The sequence below is a fragment of the Aegilops tauschii genome, chromosome 3 (assembly GCF_002575655.3).
Source record: "Aegilops tauschii subsp. strangulata cultivar AL8/78 chromosome 3, Aet v6.0, whole genome shotgun sequence".
NCBI classification, from domain to species: Eukaryota; Viridiplantae; Streptophyta; class Magnoliopsida; order Poales; family Poaceae; genus Aegilops; species Aegilops tauschii.
Genome location: NC_053037.3, coordinates 599246460 through 599268628, shown reverse-complemented (window position 1 = coordinate 599268628; position 22169 = coordinate 599246460). Strand labels below are relative to the sequence as shown.

At 43.5% G+C, this 22169-nt stretch overlaps 1 pseudogene; it reads right to left on the bottom strand.

The window, feature by feature from the left end:
• Positions 1 to 4798: 4798 nt before the first annotated feature.
• On the bottom strand, positions 4799 to 9989 carry LOC141020786 (protein neprosin-like; annotated as a pseudogene).
• Between the last annotated feature and the right edge of the window lie 12180 nt (positions 9990 to 22169).

Here is a 22169-nt window from a genome sequence, read left to right as displayed (position 1 = left end):
CATCAGCCACTCCTAAATCCTTCATCTCAAAACAGCGAGATAGAAAGTCCTTGACCTCCTTAATGACATTCAGATTTGTTCCGAAAATCAGTATGTCGTCAACATACAAGCAAAGGATAACTCTCTCGCCCCACCATGGCGATATTACACACATTTGTCAGCTTCATTTACAATAAAGCCTGCAGCTGTTAAAGTTCTTTCAAACTTCTCATGCCACTGTTTGGGTGTTTGCTTGAGTCCATACAAAGACTTGAGCAACTTGCACACTTTTCTTTCCTGACCATCAAGTACAAACTCATCTGGTTGTTCCATATAAATTTCCTCGTCCAGCTCTCCATTTAGGAAAGCAGTCTTAACATCCATTTGATGAACGAGAAGACCATGCGAGGCAGCTAGTGAAAGTAGAACTCAAATAGTGGTCAGTCGAGCCACAGGTGAGTAAGTATCAAAGAAGTCTTCACCTTCCTTTTGGGTATAACCCTTAGCCACGAGCCGAGCCTTGTACTTTTCAATAGTACCATCAGGCCTAAGCTTCTTCTTGAATACCCATTTGCATCCTATAGGTTTGCACCCATAAGGACGATTAGTTATCTCCCAAGTTTCATTCGCCAAGATGGAATCCATCTCGCTACGAACTGCTTCCTTCCAGTAGTCAACATCTTCAGATGCATAGGCCTCTGAAATAGAACTGGGAGTGTCATCTATGAGATACACAAGAAAATCATCACCAAAGGACTTTGCAGTCCTCTGTATCTTGCTCCTAGTAGGAACTTCATTGTTCTCCTCCACAGGACTTTCAAAGTGTTCCATCGAAATGGCGGGTTCAGTAATTGTAACTTGTTCCTGATTCGATGAACTAGGCATCTCCTGATTAGATGAGGTAGCCATATCCTTCATGGGAAATATATCTTCAAAGAAAGTCGCATCATTCGACTCCATGATCGTACCGACATGCATGTCAGGTACCTCAGGTTTTACAACCAAGAATCTATAGCCAATGCTATGAAAAGCATATCCCAGGAAAACACAATCCACAGTCTTTGGTCCAAGCTTCCGCTTCTTTGGAATTGAAACATTGACTTTCGCCAAACAACCCCATGTTCATAGATAAGAGAGTTTTAACCTTTTCTTCTCCCATTCCTCGAATGGAGTTATTTATTTGTTCTTTGTGGGAACTCAGTTTAGGACATGACATGCTGTCAATATCGCTTCCCCCCACCATGCCTTGGAGAGACCCGATGTGTCTAACATGGCGTTAACCAAATCAGTTAGAGTACGGTTCTTTCTTTCGGCCATCCCATTTGACTGAGGTGAGTAGGGAGGCGTCCTCTCATGGATTATACCATGTTCCGCACAAAAAAGCATCAAATTCATTGGAAAAATACTCTCCACCACGGTCGGACCTAAGCCTCTTAATTTTTCGATCAAGTTGGTTTTCCAGAAAAAGTTCAAAGCCTCATCCTTAGATTTTAGAGGATACACACGGCAGTATCTAGTGGAGTCGTCAATTAACGTCATGAAATATTTCTTTCCACCTTTTGTCAAAACACCATTCATTTCACATAGATCTGAATGTATGAGCTCTAGTGGTGCAAGATTTCTCGTTTCCGCAGTCGTGTGAGACTTACGAGGTTGCTTAGCTTGCACAGAAACTTGACACTTAGATCCCTTGACAGTGGTGAAACTAGGGATTAAGTTCAACTTCGCTAGTCGCGACATGCAACCAAAGTTAACATGACAAAGACGTGAATGCCACACATTTGATTCACTATTGTTGCAAATATGATTAACAACTTTATTGCAAACGTCTGATAAGGATAGACGAAACAGGCCTCCTGACTCATAGCCTTTACCAACAAAGGTTCCATACTTGGATATTATAAATTTATTCGACTCAAATACATGCTTGTAGCCATCTCTACACAGAAGAGATCGGCTAACAAGATTTTTATTGACGGAGGGGACATAATGCACGTTCTTCAGCCGCACGATCTTCCCCCAAGTAAACTTCAGATCGACCGTGACAACACCATGAACAGAAGCACTTGAACCGTTGCCCATCAGCACGGTTGAAGTCCCTGCGGTCTGATAAGACGAAAACATGGAAATATCACCGCATACATGCACATTAGCACCCGTGTTAATCAACCAATCAGCAGAATGACATACTGAAAGAATAGTGGAAAATATACCATACCCAGCATCCTTCATGTCAGTATCTCCAATGACAACATTAGCGGTCTTGCCGCCTTTCCCAGGATGACGCTTGTCATAGCGATTAGGGCAACTAGGTGCCCGATGATCAGGATCCCCACACACATGACAGACACCTTTCTTCTTGTCATTCTTCTTCTTGAAGTTCTTGTGCTGGACAGCCTTGTTCTTCCCATCAAACTTTGCTTTACCATCAAACTTGCCCTTGTTCTTGAACTTGTGGGGTTGGAAGTTCTGCTTCTGTACCACATTGGCACTAGGTCCTCCCTCAATACCTCGAGCACGTGTGTCCTTTGCTCTCGCCTTTTCTTCCACATCAACAGTGCCAATGAGATCCGGGACGGAAAACTCCTGCCTCTTATGCTTCAGCAAGGTAGCAAAGTTCCTCGACGAAGGAGGAAGCTTAGTGATGATACCTCCGGCAACAAACTTGTCCGGTAGCATACAACTGAAGTGCTCAAGTTCTCTAGCAAATGACTGTATCTCATGAGCTTGCTCAACCACGGAGCGCTCTTCAGTCATCCTGTAATCATAGAATTGCTCCATGATGTACAGCTCAGTGCCAGCATCCGAGACCCCAAACTTGGCCTCGAGTGCATCCCACATATCTTTTCCATTATCAATTGACGCATAAGCATCAACTATGTTCTCACCAAGAACACTCAAGAGAACAGCCTTAAACAGAGTATCCATTTCTGAAAAGCTTGTGCCTGTTGAGCATCAAGCTCTCCTTCAGGTTTGCCAAGATTGGCGTCATAGCAACTCATGGTTTGAAACCATAAGACTGCTCTCACGCGCCACCTCTTATAGTGAATACCCTCAAACATAGGAGGTCTCATGGAAGCAGCAAAACCACTCGGGGTAAATTGCCTATAATAAGGTTTTTGGATTGTTGGAAATATGAGCAATTTACCAAATAATTTTGCTAACGGAAATACTAGATAAAGCATGACTAATATAGCAGAGATAAAGTAAGTCATGCAATCTGACAGAGTGAAGGTAAATAGCATCTGCATATATGAACTTGAACTAAACACATCTAGAACAGACACTAGATGAAGTTGCATATATGAAGTAGAACCTATCATATGTAGGGCAGAAACTAGAGCAAAGAACTGTGTCATGACATCCAACAGAAAGAGCAAGAACACGTACGGGACAGCAGCAGCAGAAGCACTGGACTTGGGGTCGACATCCTCTCCAGCCATGTCGTTGCTGAGGTAGTCAACGTCGGGGAAGTAGTCGTCGGAGTCCATGATGAAGAAGCCAGTAGTCACGCAGAGCGCTCCCCAAAAACCTTATCACCCTTCTCCTGCGGTGCATGCCGCAAGCCGGGATGAGGAAGATCGTAGCAGTAGCTCAGTGGTCAGGAACTTGGAGGCGAGGGTTACGTTGTTCTGGTGTATGTCTCTGGGAGGAGCGACCTCCTTTTTATAGGAGACATCGGCTCGGCTCATTCCCGCAACCCGCGTCGTGACGAGGCGGGCGGCGGAGGAGGAGCGCGCGTGGATGTCCCTCTTGTTCTCATCCTCATACATGTGGAGAAAGAGCCTCCATTATAAAGAGGTCCAACTCCCTCTAAACTAGCAATGTGGGACTAAACTTTTGTTCCACCTCTTGCCTTGCACGAATGGGCTGCGTGGGCCACTAGGATTTATTAGGAATTTCTGAAACTACTATTGGGCTAGGCCCAAAATAGACAAAATTCCAGCAAATAGTTTAGCAATACTACTTGTGTCCATTTTAGGCGATGAGAAGAAATGTCATGCTACAAATACATGGTAGCGTCGCTAGAAAGATTTCTAAATTTTCGACAACAATTGTGTGTATTGATAAGATACATGTTTACAACCCCGGAAAATTCTAAATCTAAATCTTCTCTACGCACACATAAACAAAAACTGCAAATCTAGCTATCGATGGTGCAGAAAAAGACAAAAGCCTAGAAGACCATGTGATAGCATAATATGTTGTTTCAAAGTAAGAATTGTGGATACAAACACGCCACTACCTGGGATGGCCAACACCGGAAGAAGGCAGTAGCTCCATGATATTATCACTTTCTAAATTTGTATGGTTTTCATGAGCAAAAGCACTTCTCAGTTTATTATGAATCTGGTTGCTTGATGGAAATTAGTAGTCTGGTAGTGAAATCAGCATTGCAGAAGAATAGATTAAGGATATTGAAGTGTATGTGAATACTCTCTAACATTGCAAAAGTTGAACATCATATGCTTGCACGAGAAGTAGCCAATTTTTACACGTGTGGAGTCAACTCAAATCTAACTATTCCGCTACAAAGTTGAAATCTAAATACAGAGGTCGGGTGTTGCGTGAAATTTCATTCCCCAGCTGCTGTACAGTTTGCAAAGAGGGGAAATCACAATTCCTGGAGCTCATGAGGCTGCTAAAAATTGCAGAAAAATTGACACGACTAATTGTTTTGACTCACGATCTAATGCAGGTAAACGATGAAATACCCTTGTATCTTATTCTTCAAACAAGATTAAGGTACAAGGTAACTTTTTCACTGACTGGGAGCTCTCCTCTTTACAAAATCCATGCTCGGGTGGCATGCGGGATCGAGACAGGGGATAAGGCACAAATATGATCGATCATTGTGGTTAGTGCACACATGCCCCCCTCTTTCACTCGTGCAGAAAAGAGAATATCCCGGACATGTTAATTGTCCTGAAATGCTGGCAGATATCCCATGGCCATTGCTTTCAAATTCGATCGATAGCATCCTGAAATGGAGTTGTAGCTCCGTTGTGCTGGAAAAACAAAAGACTCCATGATAGGCATAGATAGGTTTGTCAAAGGGAAGATGTGGGTTCATATTTGAACTATGCTTTTGATTTTGAGATTCACAGAAACTTACACAGAAATAAGTCGATGATAAATCCTAGGAATTATACAAACGTCCAACTCGAGAATATAATAGCAACTTTATTGTAGTTTGTAGGGTACATTCTCAGACAAAATTACCTGGTCCACCAAAGTACATATGCACACCATGGTCATCAAATCCATAATCAGTGATGGTATATTTCCTCGTATCACTACTGCCACCAAGCTCTTTGTTTTCACTTGGAGAAACAAGCTTGTTGTTCTTATCAACAATTCGGATGTCTCTTATAAATTCTGCTTTTCGATACCCTTCGTGGGCAAAGTGCCCACTACCCATTTGTAGACAGTCTGATGAAGCTGTCGGACCCAAAACATACCCGCCCTAGAATGGAAAGTTCCCTTTATCCTTAAGGTGAGTGAACAGTGAACTTGGCCAATATCCAACTAGTGTATTGTCTTTACCATACGTCAACCACCAATTATTTGTCTTTGGATCCTACAATAAATGAAATGCAAAATTGAAGTCTATAGAACACATTTGGGATGTAAAATCGCAATACAAATTCTGCAAAATGTTCTAACATGCATGCACATGTCTCTATTCCTATGAAGATATATAGTAGGCATTTCTTCTCATAACAATTCCCCATAACAAGGGATGTTAATCAAGAAAATGTATTTGTAAATTTTTGCAGCATAAATATTTTCCACGATTCAAAGTTCTTATTGAATCTCTATTATTTTAATGGTATGGTAACATGTAAGTTTAGTTTAAGGCCATGTTCTTGATAATCTGTCAAATGTGTGTCAAAAGATAGTACGTGAGTGTGAAATGATAGGAAACAAAACAACTTTTGACTATCTTAAATTATTCAACTAGCATCATAGTGAACTACCAAAATTGGTTATGAACATCAAATAAGATAAGTGCAAATTAACATATGCACCACCTGCGCATAACATATATGAAATCACAAAATTAAATGACGAGAGAATACCTTGAAAATATAAATGTTTATTACATATTGTGGTCCATTGTAGACTGAAACAGCTCGTACTCTTCCTCCAAGGTCAACATTGTGGCTAACTTGCACGAAACCAGGGCAATCGTGATCAATGCATGACTTGTTTAGTGTGCCATCATGCTGTTATGCAAGTTTACTCAAAGGTAAATAAAAACTATATCAAACTATGTTTGTATAACTTTTTGCTACAAAAATTACATAGTTAAATAACATTAAATGTAACCAAAGAAATGTAATTGATTACCCAACTAATATGGAACCTCGCGAAGCTATCGCCGTAGAAGCTTGGACATACTGAATAACAAATACATTTAGTGTCCAGATGACCATTATCAATTTGAATCCCTGTTTGACTAAGATCTTTGCTATCCTTCTTCACCTTTGGCTCATAAGGCGCCACTCTGAAATATTGTTTCGAAGGGCTTGTTTCAAAGGAGGAATAAGTTGTTTTATGCCCATTGACATCGACGTGTGGTGCTTCACTTTGCAAAAGATTAAAATAATGTTGATTTCCCATCACAATAATCTGCATATGGTAACAACAATAACATTGGACCTCAAAAAAAAATGATAACAAGAATTAGTACATACACCAGTAGCACAGTCAGTAAACAATGTACATGTCTCAATCTCTTTCCTTTTTCTCTGTGTAAGCAGTAAAGCAGTAAGCAGCAACAGCTCGCAATAAAATCAGCGGTAGAAATATCTCTCTCAGCTGTATCCTCTCTTCTCAATCTCTTCTCTCTTCTCTCTAAATGATCTATATAAATGTCAGAATAACCACTTCAGATGTCCACCGCTACCATAAAAAAACAGCCCAAGATCTAAATCAAAAGAAATGCTAACAAATCTTAACAAAGCAAGAGCAACTAGAAAGAGAAGGATAAAGGGAGGACTCACGCTGCTGCTTCGCTTTCCCTGGTGGCACAGGTCACGCACGCACGGACTCGTTCATGGCGCCGGCCAACTCCTGCGCAACATCTCATCGTCCGCCGCATCACTCAGCCCAGCTTCTCTCCCACCGCATCCCTACCCACTTGCCTCTACAGCCAAGCCCCAGCACGCACACGCACGCGGCCAGCCCAGTCCCTGCACTCGCGCCAACAGCCCAACCCTATGCTAGACTCCCAACGCAGGATCTCCTCCCTGCTTGCGTCTCCTCGTGCCCAGTTCTGGTGGACGCGCCTCCCATGCCGCCCATTGCTGGAGTCTGTCGTTGCGAGCGATTGCCATAGATCCATCCACTCGCGTGTTGCTGCGCAGGTGCGGTATTGGTGGGATCGGCGGACCTTGCGAGTGTGAATTCGACCTGGTCTAGAGGTTGGGAGGAGCGAACGATGGGATGGAGCCATCAATCGAGGAGATGGATTGGGCGAGGGCACAGGGAACGGTTTCAGAGAGGAAAAATCAGGAAGAAGCGGGTTGTTTTTACGGAAAAATTGGGAGTGGGTGGGATGACCCACGGACGGGGGTGGAGAAAGAGGCGGATGAAGGATCGGCAGGACGCGGTCTAATCGGCAGGAAAAGGAACACTACGTGTTTTTTAGATAGTAGAGAATATCAAGGTATTAACGATCTGTTTCTCTCTACGTATATAAAAACATAGTGTTATTGCATAAGATATGACATGTACATAATTTTATGCTTCTCATTTATTACATAAATCACAAGGTATTAATGTCTTATAGAAGATCTGAAGTGTTTAATGTAGAGATATTCATAATTGCCCATAATTCAGTATTCATGATCTACATTGACTGCATGGTTTGATCAAGAAAGTAGGGGCACAAAGTCTCTAAGGGAGGATCAGTAATAGGTATAACAGATATGATGAAATCGAAGTGTCTATGTGTTGCACACATGTCACAGTTTCTTGGATCTCCAGCCAAATACACAATATAAATAAAACCTGGTCTATTTGACATGATACTGAAATATGTACACATAATACTAATACTAATGATAATAATAATAATAATAATAATAATAATAATAATAATAATAATAATAATAATAATAAACCTTTCAACAAAATAAATGAAAGAGCATCATAAAAAAGATTATAAATGAAAGAGCATCATAAAAAAACGATTATAGAACCAATGTTGCATTATTTATTTCATTAAACCACCAATTCGTGTGATATGAAAATAAATAACACTCACAAAAATCTCCTTCCATATCACCGTGATGCAACTGAATAAAATCGCATCCTTCTCATGAGTTCTAAATTTTGTCAGTTGCAAAATTCATTGGGTGGGTGGTAATTGCCTGGAACTAAATGTTCTGAGCTATTACGAATTCTCACCTTAGATAACCAATGAAAACAAAGAGAAAGGAAGAACCATGATTTAAAGATGGAGGGCAGGAGATAATGGTAGAAGAGTGACACAACCTTCTAAAGCACATTACGGGGAACACAGGAAACAGAAAAAAAAAAGAGTTGCTAGGAAACATTGAAAAAGAGAATACAGTTTAGGCAAACTTTCAAATATTCTAACGAATGCATAAGCTTGCTGTCGACCTACACTACAAAAGATAATTGAACTTGTCACTACCTTACATTACTTCTAATAGGCATGCACAACAGTAACATAAACCTGTTCTCAAGAAAAACAGTAACACAAACCTTTGAAAGAAACAAATGTTGTCCGCTCGAATAACAGTTATACACGGCTGGGTTATGATAAAATTGCATTCAGAAAACAAATAATGTTATCACTTAGTTAAAGGTTATACAAAGAGGGTCCATAGCAGAAATGATAAACACATGTGTAGCACAAATATTTCATCACTCCAACACACCTCACCTGATCTGAATCAAAAAGGGCAGTAGTACATATGAGCATGACATGATCTATGGATCAACTTGTTTCAATCCATGGTAAGGATGCACCAGCGCCAATGGCTGGCTGATGAGAGTCCTAAAGATATAGCTACATCAAGATGAGATTCTAGAATTTAGTACTAGATTCATTTAGCCTTGTTGCTCAGGAAAGGTTCAGTTCATGGAAAATGAAGGCATACAATTGATTTGTCAGAGAAGATAAATCTGACATGAAAGTAACTTCTTACCACGCTGCAATATCTAAAATAAGCATTCCCAAGAACTCTGAACTTGACCCAAAACCATCATATACCCTTAATAGAGGAATAGTTGTTGCACTTGAGAGCTAAAAGCCAAAATTCATGTATTGCTTCGATTGCATAGCTGAACCAGAGTTCTTGATTCGATATTCATGTACTGCTACTCTCCTACTCAGTAAAAGTCACCTATGTACTGAATATGTAAAACTACAGACTTCAATGTGCAGCAGTAATAGATAGATGAAAGTGTTCATGTGTGATATGTCACTCTAAAGTTCAGGTAAAATTTCAGTACTCTGAAAACAGAAGGTAAACATGTTTCAGAGTTCAGATAAGAAAAGAAATGTGATGGGCGCTTACCTTCTCCAGCTCCTCCAGTTGCACAATCTTCTCCATCTTCCACTCTATCTCTTTGCTCGTTGCGGCCAGTTCCGCCGTGAGCCTCCGATTCTGCTCCTCCAGATCATCACAGTTAAACTCTGGAATGATCTTGCAGCTATGATTCTCAGCCCTGGCAGGTGATAATCCAACAAAATTTGCACCAGATCATGATCAAGCTCACACGAGCAATCCCTGGATGCGCTCGCCGTTCGCGCGATGGATTAACAGCGAGCACGTCGAGGAGGCAGCTTGTACCTTCCTCCGGTGCACGCACTAGCGCGCCGCCTCGAGGAGGCTTGCCGTCGCCTCGTACTCGGCGGTCCTCACATAGGCAGCGATCGCCCTCAGGAACGTCCCCACAGCGTCCTCCGCGCGCAGGTCCGCCATACAAGCGCCCGACCGCTGGGGAGGCTCCCAGCACAGCAGGACCATCTTGTTGGCCACAGGCCTGCGTCGGACGTCGCTCCGGACGAGTACTTTCCGCCGGTGCACGTATGTACGCAGCAGCCGCTAGTTGCACTAGACGGCCGTGTGGTTTCGCCAAGGAGACGCACGCACGTTGGAAGCTAGCTAGATCAAGCTAGCCATCGGCCGGCTGTACAAGCACGTACACGTACATGCAAAGTCGCCGCTGGATCGTAAAGAGGCAATACGAGGCCGCAAGTTGATGGCTAATAGGTGTGTGTCGCACCTATGTTTTGTATTATTTTGATCTAAGTTTGATGTAGAGATTACAGGGTATATGTAAGTATATATAGCAGCTAACCTGGCTACTACTAATCCTATACCTACACGGGAGTTGTTCCAAGCCCGAGCCGGACTGGACTCGTGGTTAATTCCAACAATCACCCCCTAAACACGATGTCCTCACTTTACAGCTTGGACGCTGATCCTTCGCCGCAACTTCACGAACTTCTGTCGTCCCAAAGATCTGGTTAGGATATCTGCAAGCTGGTCATCGGTGCAAATGTAGTTGACGTCAATCTTGCTTTCTTCTACACACTCCCTTATGTATCGATACCTCGTATCGATGTGCTTGCATCTACCATGATGCATTTGATTCTCCCATAGAGAGATTGTAGGCTCGTCATCAATGTTGAGCACCACTCGTTCTGGTTCCTTACCTGTGAGGTCACCGAGTAGCCTTCCAAGGCACACACCTTGACACATCGTGGTTGCAGCTGCAATATACTCTGCTTCACGAGATGATAATGCGACCACCTTCTGCTTTTGTGACAGCCAACTCACTATGCTTCCTCCCAAAAAATATGCCACGCTCGAGGTACTTTTACGGTCGTCCACATCTCCTGCCATGTCGCTATCACTGTAGCCAAGTAGCTCCACCATCTCCTTCTTCTTCTTTCTCAAATAGACACAACCGAAATTTGTTGTCCCTTTGATGTACCTGAGTATATTTTCCACCGCTGCCCAATGCTCCGTCGTGGGTGCTTCCATGAAGCGACTCACTATGCCAACGGAATAGGCCAAGTCTGGTCTTGTATTCGTGAGATACCTCAACTTTCGGACCACACTTCTATACTCCGTTGCATCAACCGCGGGTGCTTCACTCTTCTTGCTTAGTCTGAGACGAGGCTTCATCGGAACATGACTTGGATTGCAATCTTTCATGCCACAGCTTTCAAGTACCTTCTTTGCATATGCCTCCTGGCATATTATGATCCCCTCCAGCTTTTGCTGTACCTCGATCCCGAGGTAGTAACTCAAGAGCCCTAGATCAGTCATCTTGAATAGCTTCTTCATTTGTAGTTTGAAGTTTGCAATCACCTCATCATCTGCTCCAGTAATCAATAGATCATCTACATAGATGCCCACTAGTAGACGATCACTTCCTTCGCCTCGCTTGTACAATGCATGCTCTAGTGGGGCTTTCTCAAACCCAAGAGAAATCAATGTACTGTCAAGCTTCGTATTCCATGCCCTAGGAGCTTGTCGTAGCCCGTACAACGCCTTCTGTAGCTTCAATACCTTGTGTTCCTCTCCTTCTTGGATGTACCCCGGTGGTTGCTTCACATACAACTCTTCTTCTAACTCCCCAGTCAACAACGTGGAGTTCACATCCATGTGATGTAGAGTCCAAGATTCTTGAGCCGCGAGAGCTATAAGTAGCCTCACCGTGTCCATCCTTGCAAGTGGAGTGAACACTTCTTCGAAGTCCACACCTTGGTCTTGCACGTTTGATTTAGCCACGAGCCTTACTTTGTGCTTCACCTAGTTCCCTTCGGCACCCTTCTTAACTTCGTACTCCCACTTGAGCTCTATGGCATTATGTCCGTTGGGAAGATCCGCGAGCTCCCATGTATCGTTGTCTCGGATCGAACCCAATTCGTCATCCATAGCACGACGCCAACACTCTTCCGTCTTTGCATCTTCAAAATTTTCCGGTTCCTCGATGTACCAACGTCGTTGCTCTTTACTCTTCATCTTCACCGAATTAATTTGAAGCGCTTCCTCTGAAGAGATGTCCAAGGCGCGACTGCGTCGCTCCTGTGCTATCGGAGAAGACACAATTGCTTCTGAACTTGCCAAAGTTTTATTTTCTGGCGATTGGGGCACTCCCGAGCTGGTTGGACGTTCACCAGATGAAACAGCCATGAAATCTGGAGCACCTTCACGTGCATGCCCTTCTAGACTTCCTGACACGTGGCTTGGGACTTCTGGCTGTTCTGGCCTGCCAGTAGCCGGCCTGCCTGCTGGGCTCCCCGGCTGGGAGCTTGGTGCTGGGTCACGCCCAGCTTTCGGCCCGTCCGCGGGGCCACTGCCTCCAGTGCAGCTGGCTGAGCTGCATGGCACAGCGTGCACGCCTCGTAGGCCATGCCTGTCGCTTGTAGCGCCAGCACTGGACGCGCTCCTCGCGCTGCTCCTTGTGCTTCGAGGAGAGGCTGCAACTCCTGTTCCTGGGACGCCAGCTGATCCAGGTGAGGTCCCTGACGCGTCTCGCCGCGCGCCATCGTCTGGAGCATCGCTCTGTGTTGCCGAAGTTTCCGGTTGTTCTGGCAGCACGTCTTTGTTGTTTTCTTGCGTGACCACACTGTCACACATGGTGTCGTGGACTTCTGGCGCCACGTCATCGCCTGAATCTAGCGTGAACACACAGTCACGCCTTGTGTCATGGACTTCTGGCGCCACGTCTTCGCCGTTCTCGAGCGCGATCACATCGTCACGTCTTACGTCATGGTCTTCTGGCGCCACGACTTTGCCTGGGTTTACTGACGTAATCACACTATCACGCCCTGGGTCATGGTCTTCTGGCGCCATAACTTCGCCTGGGTTTACTGACGCAGATGCACTCACCGGACCCGTGTCCAGCTGACCAAGATCATCTGGATCCTCTTCGTCCACTAGCTCGCACATTAGCATCATATCCCCGTCGTCTCCTTCCTCGGCCATGAGCGCCCGTTGCTTTGGTGCTTCCTCGCGGTTAGCCTTGAAGTGACCGAGGAGGCCACACTTATGACACCTCACTTTTCTGATGTCAAACTTCCTCCTCGGTGGTGCAGGCGCATCCTCGTCGTCCGAGTCGGCGAAGTTCTTTCTTGCCGAGCGCTGCTTCCCCTTCCCCTTCTTCTTGCCGCTGCTCGTAGATCGGCCTTGCTTTTCTTTCGACAGGGCGATCCATTGCGCCTTTGTAAGCATGAGGTGCTCACTCGCCTCCGCGTCGCCGAAACTGAGACGAGTTCTCTCGTCATGGGCCTTGAACCTTCCGACGAGATCCTCAACCGTGAGAGTCTTCAGGTCGAGACATTGCTCGATCGACGTGACAATCTGAATGTAGCGTGCCGGCGCGGCGCGCAAAAATCGTCGGAGGATCGCAACTTCTTCTAGGGTTGAACCATAGCTGCGTATGCCATTGACGAGGGTCTTGAGACGGGCGGCAAACTGATCAACCGTCTCACTTTCATCCATCTTCAGGCACTCGTAGCTTCTCATCAGGGACTGAAGGTGTGCTTCCTTGACACGGTCATGACCCTGGTGTAGGATCTTGATGGTCTCCCATGCCTCCTTCGCCGAGTTCTTTCCGACGAGGTGTTGCAGCACATCCTTCGGCATGGCGAAGTAGATAGCTGTTAACGCCTGACAATCCTTCCGGTACTTCGCCGCGCCCTTTGCGTACTCGGCGCCGCCCGGGTCGACGGCTTCCCAGAACTCAGCTCCCTCCATCGCGACCTCCATGTTCATCGCCCATAGTGCGTAGTCCTCTCGATCCAGACGGGGAATTGTGATCCCCCCACCATCGGCATCGGTGCTCCTGCTGCCGCCGTCACAATCTCCTTGCCCGTGGTCGACATGATCCTTCGATTGCTTTCCGAGAATCACGTCAATACCAAAGCTCTAGATACCAATTGTTGGCCACAGGCCTGCGTCGGACGTCGCTCCGGACGAGTACTTTCCGCCGGTGCACGTATGTACGCAGCAGCCGCTAGTTGCACTAGACGGCCGTGTGGTTTCGCCAAGGAGACGCACGCACGTTGGAAGCTAGCTAGATCAAGCTAGCTATCGGCCGGCTGTACAAGCACGTACACGTACATGCAAAGTCGCCGCTGGATCGTAAAGAGGCAATACGAGGCCGCAAGTTGATGGCTAATAGGTGTGTGTCGCACCTATGTTTTGTATTACTTTGATCTAAGTTCGATGTAGAGATTACAGGGTATATGTAAGTATATATAGCAGCTAACCTGGCTCCTACTAATCCTATACCTACACGGGAGTTGTTCCAAGCCCGAGCCGGACTAGACTCGTGGTTAATTCCAACACATCTCGGACGACGCAAGGAGATTGGGGGAAGAAACGCGGCGGTCGTCGAGGAGCAGAAGGCCGCCGGATCTTGAGCAAGTGGAAGTAGGGGCGGACGGGGAGCGGCGGTGAATCGGCGGCTGCTGTTCGGCGAGAGAGAAAAAAGAAACTAGGCTCGTGAGGGGATTTTCTGCGTCAGGATGAGGTGAGATGAACATAGCGAACCATTTTGCGGTAAAAGGATGCTCATATATAAGTAGATTGGTCGAGGTGTATATATTCATCTTATAGACATGAAAAAAAAAACTGCCTATGAAAAATTTGAACAAACACCACGCTTTTTTATATTATACTACCAAAAGGGTCAGTGCGTTACAACGGGAGAAAACAATTCATAATCTCCAATAGCCATGATCACATTGTGGGGCATCCCCGAGATACACTATCACTCTCAATTTCGTGAAATCAAGAACATTTTTTTAAACTCGTGAACATTTTACTAATTCGGAACACTTTTACAAATTTTCGAACATTTTCGAAAATCAAGAAAACTTTAATTCAGTAATATTTTATACTATTTGCAAAAAAACAATTGTGATCATTTCTTGTAACAATTTTCTAGAATCGGCGAACATTTCTAGAATGGACGAACAATGTTTTGGAAATTGGTGCAACAATTTTTGAAATTCACAAAAAAAGAAAAATTTAACGAACATTTTTTGAAATGCATGATCATTCTTTTAATCAGCGAATATTTTATGAATAAATAAACTATATTTTAACTCATGAGCATTTCTCGAATTTTTAAGATATTTTTCCATTCATGAACATTTTTGGAATTGGCAAAATTTGTTCAACTTCATTATTTTTTTTAAACACGAACATTTTTACAAATTATAAGAATTTTTTAGTTACTGAAAAATTATTTTTAAAATTTCAAACTATTTTGAATAAGAAAATACTTTTTATAAAATTACAAACATGTTATAAATCCACAAACATTTTATAATTTATTAAAAACTCTCTTTCTTGAATTTCAGGGTTTTTTTTATGTCCCAAATTATTTAAAGAAAAAAAGGAAAACTCAAAATAAAAAAAATGAAATTACAAAAACAGGCCGCCCGGACATGGGTGGCCCAAACTGGCGCGCAGCGTCTTCTCCCAGCGCTGAGCGCAGTATAGGAGGTCCTTCTGCATGGGCCGGCCCAGGCGGGGGATTCCGTGTGTCAAACGTTTGTTATCACTTAAGGTGGCATTGGTGAGTAATATTATGCAACTTTGGGGGCAATTTTCGTGACGTACCGCAAGAAGCAATAGCCCATTTATAATTAAAAAAACTGCCTATGCAAAATTTGAACAAACACCACTCTTTTTTATATTATACAACCAAAAGGGCCCGTGCGTTGCAGCGGGAGAGAAACAATATCTTAATCTCCAATGGCCACAATCACATTGCGCGGCATCCCGAGATGCACAATCACTCGCAATTTCGTGAAATCATGAACATTTTTTCTAATTCGTGAACACTTTTACCAACTTCGAACATTTTCAAAAATCAAGAAAAAACTTTAATTCAGTACTATTTTAGACTATTTACAAACATTTTTTTTTAAACTATGATCATTTCTTGTAACAATTTTCTTGACTAGGCGAACATTTGTAGAATGGACGAACAATGTTTTGGAAATTGGTGGAACATGATTTGAAATTCACGAACATTTTGATTATTTGACTAACATTTTTTGAAATGCATGATGATTTTTGTAATCAGCAAGTATTTTATGAATGGATAAACTATTTTTAACGCACGAACATTTCTTGAATTTTTAGGATATTTCTCCATTCATGAACAGTTTTTGAAATATCAAAAACTTGTTCAACTTCATTAATAATTTTTAATACACAAATATTTTAAAAAATTATAAACATTTTTTAGTTCCTGAACATTTATTTTGAAAATTTCGAACATTTTTGAATGAGAGAATATTTTTATAAAATCACGAACTTGTTTGGAATCCACAAACATATTATGATTTATTAAAAAAATCGAAATTCTAATTTTTTATTTTCGGAATTTTTTTGAAGTCCCAAATTATTTAAAGTAGAAAAAAAGAAAAACGAATAAAAATAAAGGCGGCCCAAACGGGCACGCTGCGTCTTCTCCCTGCGCGTTGAGCGCAGTATAGGAGGTCCTGCCCAGGCAGGGGATTCCGTGTGGAACGGTTTTTATCACTTAAGGTGGCATTGGTGAGTAATATTTTACAACTTTTGGGGCAATTTACCTGACGTACCGCAAGAAGCAATAGCCCTTTATTATTAGGTTTATATATAGCTGTGTGCGCGTGCGCGTGCGCGTGCGTGTGTGTGTTAGGTATGAATTTATTGTATGGACCAAATGTCGCTTCCTAGCCGCCGCCCTCCACTTCCTCAAGCGACAACAAAACGTTGGCATGACGATCACCACCGCAAACATGATAACCGCCACGCGTAGCCCGTATGGACATAGTCTGACGGTAGCCAGGCAGCAACGCCCGTGTCAGAGTGCGGTTACTCCTGCCCTGGCATCATGGTCTGAGGAACCATCGAAATAGATTAACTTTTAAATAAAAAAGAGGGTACTTTCAGAAGCAAACAAATAAGTTCAGAATTTTACTAAAACATGGTGGTTTCAGAAAGGTAAAGCAGTTGAATTTAAGTGAACGTAAGTTCTTACACAAAACATGGTCGAATCAATCCTTTTTTTTTGAGGGGAACGAATAAATACTTCTCATGACATACGAGAAGCATAGTGCTAGAGCTACTATCAGAGAATATGTAATAAATTTACAACAGAACCGATAGTAGTTATGGCCTTTGGTTCATCTTCGAAGTTGACAAGTAAAATCTTGCACAATTTATAACTTTTGTGAAAGTTGCAAAATTTAATGCATCAGCAACATAAATGTCATCACCACGTCTAGTCATTGTCATCTGAACATTACACATATAAATCTACCCAAATGATAAGTGTCACATGTGGGACACGAAGCACTCCGCCCAAGTAAAGTTGCCATCCAAAAAGAAAAAACAAACCCAAAAGAAAAAAACTGAAACTTGTCATCCGAAAAGAAGTTGTCATGTTCAGTTGTCATCCTCGCGTCATTAAACTTGCCATAAAAAACATTCGGAGGTACCATGTGTTCGTTTCACACGTGTGTCATTTATCAGGGTCCTAAATCTATATCTTTTGCTCTTGAAGCCAGAAACATAACAACCAAAGCCTCTGAATCCAAGCTAGTAACTTTGGCGAGGGGTAGCACATGGCACACTTGGTTAGCAAACACCAAATTCCCTGAATTTTTCGTGGTGAGGGGTAATTTAGCCACTAATGCGGACAACTATAGTCATCGTATTTTGGATTTCTCAAATGTACATGCATGACAGAAACTAGTGGTGCGATTTTGTTTCTCTCACCTACGGGTCAGAGTGGCGGGCTTACGAGCACTGGCGGAGCTATGTGTGTTAAGGGGGGCCATCCCCCCACCCCTCCTCAATATTAGAAAAATCCCTGAAGAAATTCTTATTAGGTGCTAAGATTAAAGATAAGTGTAGTCATCTGCCCCCCCCCCCCCCCCCCCCCCGCCCCTCTCTCCTCCAAACATTTATATTTTCTATTTGGGCCCTCCAGCCATACTCCGCTTGGACGGTTGTATACATCACGTTGATATCATGATGATGTTATGCCGAGAATCCTACCTATGATTTCATTTTTGCGGGACCTACCTATGAAATTTGTATACCATATGACCTTTGTCGAACCAACCGCCGATTGAAATTGATACACACTTGCCGAATATAAAACTCTACCAAAATGATCTGTGTCGAAAGGAATTTCTGTACCTGTGGATTCCCGTTCGGCCCCATGCTCGCGCTTGGAGTTGGAGTGGAGAGAAGCTTGGAGACCCAGCGTCGCTGCGCCTTGGAGTCGGAGGGAAGATCAAAGAGAGGAGAGGGGGTTGACCTTCTTCTTATATCCGCGTTATCGCACTACCAGAAGCATCATCACCCGTGTTAGCTTGTACACACATGCATGATCGAGATTTTTTCGCCCTGTACAACTACCGGCCATACATATGCACAAAGGATTAGTTTCCTTCTCTGGAGCTGATACAGAAATGACTGCACATTGCAACCGCTACGCCTATTTTACGGAAACGACGGAAAGAAAGATAGCGTATATTGTTATGTTTGCATTTAATGTGATGTGAACAAAAATGTGAAAACTGATGTGGTTAGTTATAAGAGCGTATGTGGTTCAGTGATCATAGCATTTTCTTTTTCATTTTTGCCTTTGTCTCTTATTCAGACAAACAAGTTGTCCTGGTCTGGTTCAGTTCACTAAAACAGGGTGATTTCAGAAAAGATTAAAGAGTTATGAATTTAAATGAGTATAAATTGTTACACAAAACATGGTCGAATAAATCATTCTCGTGACTTAGTGGGAGAAGCATAGTATAGCTACTGTGAGAGAACATGTAATAAATTTACAGTAGAACAGATAGTAGTTGTAGGTTGTTCCTCGAAGTTGACAAGTAAAATCTTGCATAATTTATAACTTTTTGTAAAACCTGCAAAATGTAATACAACGGCAACATAAATGTGATCACCATAAACACATCTAGTCATTGTCATCTGAACATTACACATATCAATCTATATCTTTTGCTCTTGAAGGCAGAAACATAACAGCCAAAGCCTCTGAATCCAAGCTAGTAACTTGGCGAGGGGTAGCGCATGACACATATGGTTAGCAAACTCCAAATTCCCTAAAAAAACTTGATGAGGTGTAATTTAGTCACTAATGCGGACAGCTAGACGGGCAAGAGCGGGGGCCTCCGTATTTTGGTTCGCTGATGAAGAAAAATAGTCTCCGTATTTTGGATTTGTCGAATGTACATTGACAGAAACTAGTGGTGGGATTTTGGTTCTCCCAAGTCCCAACCTATGATGTAGAGTACATGTCAGAAACTAGTGGTGGGATTTTGGTTCTCCCACCGATGGCCGGGTATGAGTGGTGGGCTTACGAGGATGTACCTCGTATGATTTTGGACGGTTCTATACATTACATTGGAATCATATATCATGAATTCATGATGATATGCCGAGAATCCTACCTATGATTTTAATTTTGCAGGACCTAACCTAACTATGAAATTTCTGTACAATGTGATCTCTGTGGAACTAGTCGCCGAATGAAATTGATGCACACTCGCCGAATAAGAAACTCTGCCCAGATGATCTCTGTGACTCTGTCGAAAGGAATTTATGTACATGTGGAAGTGTGGATTCCCGTTGGGCCCCATGCTTGCGCTTGGACTTGCAGTGGAGAGAAGCTTGGAGACCCTGCGTTGTTGTGCCTTGGAGTCAGAGAGAAGATCTCGGCCGGCTTGTTGCAAAGAGAGAGGAGAGGAGAGGGATGAATGATGCAGCAAAGTAGGGATGAGGAACTTCTCCTTCTATCCGTGTTATCGTACTAAAGCATTATCACCCGCGTTATAGCTTGTTACACACATGATGGAGATTCTCTCGTAGAACTGCCAGCTATATCCAGAAAGGATATGGTTTCCTTCAATGGAGCTGATGAGTAATGTTGGACCTATGTAAAGTTTGTGACGTGATTTAAGTAAACAACATCATGGAGGATCATTATTGGATCGCTAGGAGGGATGGGGCCCACCCCCGGTAAAAATCAGGGGGCCGGGAAGATTAGTTATGGGGATTTACGCAGGCCTTCGTAGGCAGCCCATAGATGTAGGATTATCGGGAGCTGATAGACAAATGGTGCCTCCCCTCGCAACCTACTACCGTGTCATCAGGCTCAAGGGCGCCACAAAGAATAATTCTAGACCTAAGAACAGTTACGTGCAGTTTTACGTTACTTTCCTTCACCACCAACCCCCCCCCCCCCCCCCCCCCCCTCTAATTTTCAGTGGGGGTGGGCCCCCCTTCCCCTACTTCCAATCATAGATCGCCAAGTGGCTAATTACGTAAAACTGAACATAACTCTTCGTATGTGTAGCATTGCTCGCGCCACAAATGCCTACACAGCAAGTTTGCAACCGCCACACACCTGCATTACGAAACATGGTGTGATGAGAACAACGAGTAAACATGATGTGGTTACTTATAATTATGCATGGCTACAAATTGGGTAGCTTTCAAGAACTGACTCTAACTACTAGTTCCATCAGTTCACGGACAAGCTCAAGAACATCAGCTTGCCTCTGTTAGCTACGACCACCACCTGTACAACTTAAGCTGTACACGAACAATTTTCCTCTAACATCACTTAGTAGAACTACAGTGGTTGCCTTCGGTAGTCAGTTCTTCCCAACGTTTCCAAGGTGCTCTTTCATGAGTTGCTTGGTTGCTTCAAGGTCGGAGCTGCGGTGAAGCGAGTCCAGGTGGTGAGGATGACATGTAGTCGTGGTCGTTTGCAGAGGGCACAGCCAACCAAAGTCCTATATATTTCCTTTGCGAAGCTCGTTGTCAAAGTCGGAGCTGTCAGTTGCTCGTGTGAGTGGTCATTTGTTGGCATGTGCCGTCATGGCTTCTGTGTAGCTATTTGCGGGTTGGCTTCGATGACTAACTCTACAGTGAAGTTGGAGTCAGCTCGTTCAGAGGCAACGGTGATGACGATGACACTCATGACTCCTTGGCAGATATCTTTCTTATTTGCTGCTCTATGGTCCATGTCGGATTGTCGGTGCCCTAGTTAGCCAGTGGTGCCCGTGTCATGTGGGTTGGGTTGTATCGGTTTTAGCCCGGGTTTTCACCAATTAACTAGGAATTCTAACTCGCTTCTTAACCAATGAAAATGGCCAATCTTTTGCCTCGTTTCAAAAAAAAACTCCTCTTATTCGTACATGATATATATGACTTTGTGATTAAGGTCTTGGTTACTTAAAACCAACCCTTTCTTTTGAATTGGAAAACCAACCATGTTGGTGTAACAAGAGAATGTTCAAATCCTCTATCTCGTCAAAAATATGTTGTTGAGTCAGTTGAACAATCCAATCTAGTTTCTCCTGATTTATATTTATTTATAGTGCGTGTGCTAATCAGTTGCTATTGTTTAGTTTCTTGAGATTAAATTTGACAAATCCATCTGATATAGGTGGGAGACCACGACGAGCGTGTATTTGCCTAATTTGTGTTGAGTGGTGGGATATTTGTGTACGCCTCTTCATTTTATTCGGTCGTCTTTAAGCTTGTAGACCGACGGGCCTTCGTTGCTGTACATACATGGCATCGCTTTTCTTATCTTGTTGCAACACTCGGAGGACATAAGAAAGTAAGTAACTCTCTGATTCGAAGGAAAGTGTGTCCACTTCTCTTTCTTCCCACGAAGAAAGAAAAGGTGATCTCACCAGCCATTAGGAGAGTTTACTTCCGTCGCCATCCTTCGATGGTTCCCCTCTGCTGACGACCCCGGTCGTCGATGGTGAGGGGGGTCGTCGGATCCATGCATATGAATCGTGTAGCTTTATGTTTTAGGCCCTAGCATCTTAGGTTTTAGGGTTGTTCATCGTCTCGGCAATGATGATGGTGGCCCTGAATAAAGAATCTTCAGATCCTTGCCCACCGAGACGATCGGCTCTATGGTTGCGGATGGATTTGAAAATCAATCTGTTCAAACAAAGATGGCGTGGCGACGACGACATCATCGTGGTGGAATTGTGTCCTCGTGCTTCACCATTACGATGGCATTTTCTTCAGCGTTGGCGCGGAGCTTGGGAGGTAGTCCAAGAGCAGTTGCAGATTGTGGTCTGCATCGGCCACATCTGAAGGATGGTGGATGTGTGTTGGGTTTAAGGTTCG